We start from the raw sequence: 8,850 nt of genomic DNA, 5'->3' as shown, positions 1-8,850 counted from the left end.
TTTCCTAGTTTCTTTGGTGAAGAGGATTATATGCTGGTAAACCTTTGCTCTATGTCTAAAATTCATATATGAGTGAGTACATACCATGTTTGTCTTTTTGTGACTGGGTTACCTCACTCAGGATGGTTTCTTCTAGTTCCATCCAGTTGCCTGCGAATTTAAAGATTCCATTGTTTTTTCTGCTGAGTAGTACTCCATTGTATAAATGTACCACATTTTCTCAATCCATTCTTCAGTTGAGGGACATCTAGGTTGCTTCCAGGTTCTGGCTATTACAAACAATGCTGCTGTGAACATGGTTGAACATATGTCCTTGTTGTATGAACATGCACTATTTGGGTATATGCCCAAGAGAGGACTTAATATTCTTTCTTTATTCTGTATGTTTGGTGTTTTAATTCTTATGTGGCAAGGGTATTTTTTTTTATTCCAATCTATTTGGTGTTCTGTAAACCTCTTGTATTTTCATAGGCATGTCCTTCTTTAGGTTGGGGAAGTTTTTTTTCTATAATTTTGTCGAATATATTTTCTGTGCCTTTGAATTGGACTTCTCCTTCTTCTATGCCTATTATTTTTAGGTTTGGTCTTTTCATGGTGTCCCAGATTTCCTGCATGTTTTGTGTTAAGGATTTGTTGTACTTAAATTTTCTTCCACCAGAGTCCGGACGTACCTCACCCTTGTCCTCCCCACACCCCACCCCACCCTCTGCCTGAGGTGAGTCTGCTCTGCCCCCAACCCCATCACCTCCTGATCCTTTCTTCCTGAGCCTTCCCCAGAGAAGAGTGGACCTGCTCAGACCAGAGGGCCCACCCTGAGTCCAGACACACCTCACCCTTGTCCTTCCTCCAGCCTCTGCCCTCTGCCTGCTGTCAGAGAGAGGGAGAGACCCCACCTGTACCCACTGGAAGAAGGAATGGGAAGACAACAGAATAAGAACACACTCAACAACAGAAAGACCAATATGACACCACCAGAATCTAGGGACTCCACACCAGCAAGATCTGAAAAGCCCAATGCAGAGGGTGAAGAAGAGATGGACCTTAAAAATTATCTTGTGAAAATGATAGAGATCATTAAAGAGTAAACAAGAAAATCCCTTAAAGAAATAGAAGAAAAAACAAGCAAAAAATTACATGAAATGGAGGAAAAAGTCAAACCAAAAAATTAAAGAAATAAACAAATCCCTTAAAGAATCTAAAGAAAGCCAACAACAACAACAACAACAACAACAAACAAACAAACAAAAAACAACCAAACAAGTTAAGGAAGTAATACAAACAGCCCAGGGTTTGAAAGAATTAGAAACAATAAGGAAAACACAGGATGAGGGGGTTCTGGAAATAGAGAAGCTGTGTAAATGATCAGGAACCTCTGATGTAAGCAGAACCAATAGAATCCAAGAGATGGAATAGGTATTGAAGGTATTGAAGACTCATTAGAGGATATACAGTCATCGGCCAAAGAAAATCTCAAGTCCAACAAGTCCCTAACACTAAATATCCAGGAAATACGGGACTCTGTGAAAAGACCAAGCCTAAGAATAATAGGTATAGAAGAAGCTGAAGAAATTCAGCTCAAAGGTACAGAAGCCATATTCAACAAAATCATAGAAGAAAACTTCCCCAAACTAAAGAAAGGTATGCATAAGAAGCTCACAGAATACTAAATAAATTGGATCAAAAAAGAAGTCCTCTCACCACATATTAATCAAAACGCCAAACTTACAGAATAAAGAAAAAATATTAACAGCAGTAAAAGAAAAAGGCCAAACAACATATAAAGGCAGACCTATCCGAATTACACCAGAGTTCTCAATGGAAATTTTGAAAGCCAGAAGATCCTGGATAGTTCTACAAACACTAAGGGAACATGGATGACAACCATGACTACTGTACCCAGCAAAGCCTTCAATCACTATAGATGGAGAAAACAAGATATTCCATGACAAAACCAGATTTAAGCAATACATATCCACAAATCCAGCTCTACAGAAATTACTGGAAGGAAAACTCCAATGCAATGAAAATAACTACGCTCAAAAAACTATATGCAATAGATAATCCCACTTTATGAAACACCAAAAACCAAACCAAACCAAACCAAAAAACAAGTGGGGAAACACACACACAATAACACTACCACCGCCAAATCCAAAACAAATAAGAATGAACAATAAATGCACATTAATATCCCTCAATGTCAATGGTCTTAACCTGCCTATAAAAAGATACAGGTTAACAGAATGGATACGAAGATACAATCTATCTTTCTGCTGTTTACAAGAAACACATCTCAACTTCAAAGACAGGCGTTACCTCAGAGTAAAGGGTTGGGAAAAGATTTTGGACCCAAGAAACAAGCTGGTGTAGCAATCCTAATATCTAACAAATTAGACTTCAAACTAAAATCAATCAAAAGAGATGAAGAAGGGCATTTCATACTTAGCACAGGAAAAGTACATCAAGATGAAGTCTAAATCCTAAACATCTACTCTCCAAACACAAAGGCACCCATATTCCTAAAAGAAACATTACTAAAGCTCAAACTACACATAAAACCTCACACACTTATAGTAGGATACTTTAACACCCCCTTTCACCACTAGACAGGGCCACCAGACAGAAACTTAACAAAGAAACAAAAGAACTAACAGATGTTATGAACCAATTGGGTTTAACAGATATCTATAGAACATTCCATCTGAACACAAAAGAATATACCTTCTTCCCAGCTCCTCATGGAGCCTTGTCTAAAATCTACCACATACTCGGCAACATAGCAAACCTACACATACAAAAAAATTGGAATAACCCCCCTGTATCTTATCAGACGACCATGCTTTAAAGTTAGAATTCAACAACAACACAAATTGCAGAAACCCTGCAAACTCATGGAAATTGAATAATGCCAAATTGCACCATTCCTGGGTCAAGGAAGAAATAAAAAAAAGAAATTAAAGACTTCCTAGAATTTAATGAGAATGAAGATACACCATACCCAAACCTATGGGACACTTTGAAAGCAGCGCTAATAGGAAAGTTCATAGCACTAAGTGCCCACATGAAGAAACTGGAGAATAGTCACACTAGAGAATTAATAGTACACCTGGAAGGTCTAGAACAAAAGAAAGCAAACTCTCCCCAGAGGAGTAGACATTAGGAAATAATCAAACTGAGGGGTGAAATCAATAAAGTAGAAACTAGGAAAACAGTACAAAGACTCAATGAAACAAAGAGTTGGTTCTTTGAGAAGATCAACAAGATAGACAAACCTTTATCTAAACTAACCAAAAGGCAGAGAGAGAGCATGCTAATTAACAAAATCAGAAATGAAAAGGGAGACATAACAATGGACAATGAGGAAATCCAGGGACTCATCAGGTCATACAGTGAAAACCTGTACTCCACAAAATTCAAAAATCTTGAAGAAATGGGCAATTTTCTGGAGAGATATCACTTACAAAAATTAAATCATTTTTGTATCCTGCTACCTTGCTGAAGGTGTTTATCAGCTGTAGGAGTTTCCTGGTAGAGTTTTTCGGGTCACTTATGTAGACTATCATGTCATCAGCAAATAGTGAAAGTTTGACTTTGTCCTTTCCAATTTGTATCCCTTTGATCCCCTTTTGTTGTCTTATTGCTCTAGCTAGAACTTCAAGTACAATATTGAGGAGGTATGGAGAGAGTGGATATCCTTGTCTTGTTCCTGATTTTAGAGGAAACGCTTCGAGTTTCTCTCCATTTAGTTTGATGTTGGCTCTTGGTTTGGTGTATATCGCGTTTATCATGTTTAGATATGTTCCTGTTATTTCTGTTCTCTCCAAGATCTTTATCATGAAGGGATGTTGGATTTTGTCAAAGGCTTTTTCAGCATCTAGTGAGATGATCAATAGTATTATTTGGGGACTATAGTACTTCTTTAATTTAACTTAACAATGGCAGGGATGGGACTTTCCACCAAGCGTGGTTTGCTCTGACGTTACATGCTTACACCATCCTCAAGGGTTTCACATGACCCTTGTGGCCAAATGCATAGAAGGAGAACCCAACCTGGGAAGCTTGAACTCTTGGAGGAAATATTTGTGATTATGACTAGAGAAGAAAATACGTCACTTAATGCAGTGACTTGTTTTTCACTGAGTGTGGTGCCTCAGATGCATGCCCTGAAGGAGAAAGAACCTCAGAACTCTCAAATGGTAGTGGAAATGATCATTGGAAATATCTCAGGCTGATTAGAGTGACAAACTCAGTCATCAACACCTTTATCTTCATACATGCACACAAACACATGAAGCGTGTATATACAGACCACACACTGCATGTCCCACAGCCCTAAACTTAACATCTTGCAGATACATCTCTTGATATGCTTGTATCTTGGATCTTTATCTCCTGGTTTCTGCAGATGCCAACTCTCATATGTACAACAGTACTGACTTCCTGCATAACAGAAGAAAAAAGATATCGATTTCACAATAATGGGTCTGTGGTCATTGGTGCATTTTTCCCTATTTATCTTTTCTTCCCAGAAAGAACAAAATTAGATTGGAAAGCAAACCCTTCAGATGTAGAATATTTGGCAACGTAAGTGCATTGTATTGACTTCTTTTTTTCTAAGATCCATGTGTCCTAGAATCTGTGTGGCTTTGAACATCATCATTTCATGTATCTCCCTTCAACATGTGCCCTGTCTGTCCTTTCCAGATCATTTCTTTATTTTGTTTCTTGTTGACTCATTTTGTCCTGTCTAATGTGATGAGATAGACTTGGTTTCTTTGGTTTATGTTCCTTATTTGACAATTGCAATTTGTGGATGAATCTTCTGCTTCTGTTAATTCCTAAGACTCTGAGCTCATTTAGTGCTAGCTCTGCAGTAAAAAGGTTGTTGACAGCAGTTTGGCACAGCACTTCATGGAATTGTGGAATTTGAAATGTGCTTCTGTTAGAGGAGATAATGCCTTGAAAGCAGTGACTTTGGATTCCTTCCTCAGGTTCTATAAGGATAGAATTTGCCTCTGATTTAGGTGCAGGGATATCAGGATTAAAGTTTTAATTGTTTCCTACTGTTTTCTATCTTTAACATTTCTCAGAAAATAAATGCCCCCTATATTTTTAACTCTCAGATTTTTTTTTTACCATTTTCATTTTTGATCCATATGTTTCCTGTATACCTTTACTTGATTTATGTATGTATTCAACAGACATAATCTATGTTATCACGTGCACTGAGGGCTCTTCCTTAGACCCTCTCAAATCTTCAGGCTCGGGTCTAGACAGTATTCAGTATGTTTCAATTAACTTGGTATATTTATTTATTTATTTATTATTTTTACTTTTCTTCTTCTTTTCTTATTTTACATATCAATTCCCTCATTCCAGCACCCTCTCATCCTCCCATGCCTCCCACCGAACCCCAACTTCCCCATACACTCCCCAAGGATAGTGAGGCTTTCCATGGGCCTCATTTGCTGTCACATCATTTGCTGGAGCGCCTAGGCCCTCTTTCATCTATCTGGGCCACAATAGTATCCCTCTATAGGGAATGGGCTCACAAAGTCCATTTGTGCTGTAGGGATAAACACTGGCTCCACTGTTAGAGGACCCATAGACTGCCCAGGCCTCCAAGCTGGCACCCACATTCAGAGCGCTTGGTTCAGTCCAATGCTGGTTCCCCAGCATTATGACTAGGGTCTCCATGCTCTCACTAGGTCAGGTCATCTGTTTCTATGGGTTTCTCTAGCTCAGTCTTAGCTCCTTTGCTCATCCCTCCTCCCTTGTCTACAACTGGATTCCGGGAGTATGGCTCAGTGTTTAACTGCCGGTGCCTGCTTCTGCTTCAATCAGCTACTGGATGAAGGCTCTAGGATGGCAACCAAGATAGTCATCAATCTCATTATAGGGGAAGGGCATCAAATCAAAGGCAGTCTCTTCACTACTGCCTCGATTCTTAGTTCAGATCATCCCTGTGGATCCCTGAACATTTCCCTAGTGCCAGACCCCTCTGTTAACTTATACTGGTTCCCTCTATCAAGGTATCTCCTTTCTTGCTCTCCTCTATTCCTCCCCTGTCTCAGATTTCCTGATCCCCTTTGCTCTCCTCCCCTTCTCCCCTTCTTTTCTTGCTACCTCTCTCCTCTCCCCCCATCCGGTGCTCCCAATTTGCTCAGGGGTTCTTGTCCCTTTCCCCTTCTTGGGGGACCATGTGTTTTTCTCTTGGGGTCCTTGTTTCCTAGTTTCTCTGGTGGTGTGGATTGTAGGCTGGTAGTCCTTTTCTCTATGTCTAATATACTTGGCATATTTATAGAGAAGGAAATAAATTATACTTGTCTTCATTCAGATAGGTCTATCCATGTAGTGAGTGCATGAAATGAAGATCTGAAATGGAAAAATGAAGCATGTACTCAACTGAGGGAAGAAAAATATGTCATCAAGGTCTAGTTTGTTATCAGCTGATGTAAAATTAGTGAAAGCGTGGGGTAGATTCTGATGTATGCGCCACTGCAAACACACTTTGCTATCTCCTTGGTATATCGATGAGTGGTCAGGTCACATCAGAGGAGAAGGAAAATAGTTCAGATATAAAACATCATTAGAAAATGAGCATATCTTTTCACATTTTGTCTGACATTGAAATAGAAAACGTGAACAAAGGAATCCAAAATTTCACAACTGGGGAAATATTTCCAATATATTTGTAAATGCACTGGTCAGTATGGATTGTTAAAGTTTTTAAAGCTGCTTTTGGATTCTCTTTGTCTTGTACTTAATATTAGTAAAGATTTAAAGTCTCTTGTATCATTTTTATTTTCTATGTAACTACTTTAGTTACTGTTATGTTAACTCCTTCCATATAAGAATTTTCTCCATTTACTTGATAGTATTGAGTTGTATTGTAGAGATAAAGAATGGATAAGGAAGTATATGATGTAGCAGAGTACATTTGAAGGAAGCGCAAACCTGAGTTTTATCCTCTAGCACCCCATAACGTGTGTTCTGATTTATATGCTTACATTCATAACCCATGTGTAGTAAATTTATGCATACCACCCCTTTCAGTCCTCTTCAGCCAGAAGGTGATTTTGAGGCCATCATAAGTTAAACGAGTCATTTTACTAAAGAAGAAATTGAATCTCAGAAGTGATTTCTTGTGTTTGCTTCAGTGGCAATGGACTTTTTCTTGTAACTCCTAGGAGACTCCTTTCTATTTTTAATGAGAACAATTTTTAGCAACAAAGTTTGTGTTGTCTTTTCATTTTCATCTGTCATTTTCCCTGAAATAACAACATTTGCAACAGAATTGGAGGCCAAGGCATATAAGCATTCTGGTGTTAGGATAAATTGTTATACTCAATCTTGTTTAAATGTGACTACTCCTGAGCCAGATTCTTTAGGCATATCCATGCATTTTCTGTCAGAAATAGTGAGAAGAGGAATGGAAGTGCCAGGATGGAGCAGTTCATTGTTGGGATGGGCAAAGAACATTTGTGTTACCTCTTTTTGCAACAATAACATGTCTGTGAGTTTATGTTTGTATGATATTTTAATATGAAGGTGAACTGTTGCACCTAATTCAGTTACTCATCATTCAAAATATATACATTGGGGAGAGAGTGTTTATATCTACTAAGCTATTCCTTTATGTACATGTGTTTCCTAGTGAACAGGGATACATTAATTATGTTATTTAAGACATAATATGATCCAGGAATAATTTCCTACACAATTTAAAATTTGCTTATAGTATGTGTCTTCTTGTAATATTTTCATTATAGTCACCATGTAATTATATCATTTGACTCCTTGCTTTCATCACCCAGTATCTCCATTGTTGTATTCTTTTATACCTTCCCATCTACCACTCTTAGCTCAGTCAATTTTATGGGCTCCTTTGTTACAGTTATTACTGTGAAATATATATGCGCAACTATGTAACTACTATCTGCTGTGCCCATTTAATGTTGATTGTGTGTATATAGTTTGTGGGCTCAGTACTTAGGGTTGGATATTTGATTAAAAGCTCATCTGTGAAATGATTATCTCATCCTCTTTTCAGCAGTAATCAGTTGTCAGTGGTCCTAAGCCTATGCGTGGCTCTCCATGAGAACATTTCTCCTGACAGTGAAAGTCTTATTTGTCATTGTTTTGTTCTTTCATAGGCAGCCATATTATTGGGGTATCATGTATATACCTTATCCGTTGTCTGTAAGACAAATAATGTGACATATTTAGGTCACCTGACTCTCATGATCTTTCTACCCATCTACTATAATATTCCCTATGCTTAGTTGCAAGAGATTTGTGGTAGATTTATCATTTCTTTTGGGCATCCCTGAGGATTGCACATTCTGCTTTGACAACTCCTGGTATCCTGTAGTTATCTTTTGTGGCAATGGGAAATTTCTTTTATGAGTGGATATAAGGAAAAATATGTAGAATGCATTTAGGAATGGGTCAGGGTTAAAAAGCTCCTCCATACCTTTAAAAGGCTTAGGGACTAAATAGGAGGATCCTAATGCACCATTCTGTAATAGGAAATGAAATCGCTTTCCTTTCACATAAACTTAAGTGAATTAATCTCTTTGCCAATGGACATTTCTTTTGTTTCTTTTTTTTGGTTTTCCAGACAGGGTTTCTCTGTGTATCTTTTGAGCCTGTCCTGGCACTCGCTCTGGAGACCAGGCTGGCCTTGAATTCACAGAGTTCTGCTTGCCTCTGCTTCCAGAGTGCAGGGATTAAAGGCGTGCACCACTAATGCCTGGCTGCCAATGGATATTTCAACATGAAAAATTTCATTTTATTAAGCAACTAATAGTGTTTTGATATGAACAAGCATTTTGTGTCTCAAACTAC

The 8,850-nt window shown here is 38.2% G+C and overlaps 1 pseudogene; it reads left to right on the top strand.

Moving 5' to 3' along the window:
* The first annotated feature begins 4,366 nt into the window (after positions 1–4,366).
* LOC100774002 overlaps positions 4,367–8,850 on the top strand; it is a 38,174-nt pseudogene continuing 33,690 nt past the window's right edge.

The sequence above is a fragment of the Cricetulus griseus genome, chromosome 5 (genome assembly GCF_003668045.3).
Source record: "Cricetulus griseus strain 17A/GY chromosome 5, alternate assembly CriGri-PICRH-1.0, whole genome shotgun sequence".
Classification (NCBI taxonomy): Eukaryota; Metazoa; Chordata; class Mammalia; order Rodentia; family Cricetidae; genus Cricetulus; species Cricetulus griseus.
The sequence above is the reverse complement of the archived record's forward strand: the minus strand, read 5'-3'. Positions and strand labels throughout refer to the sequence as shown.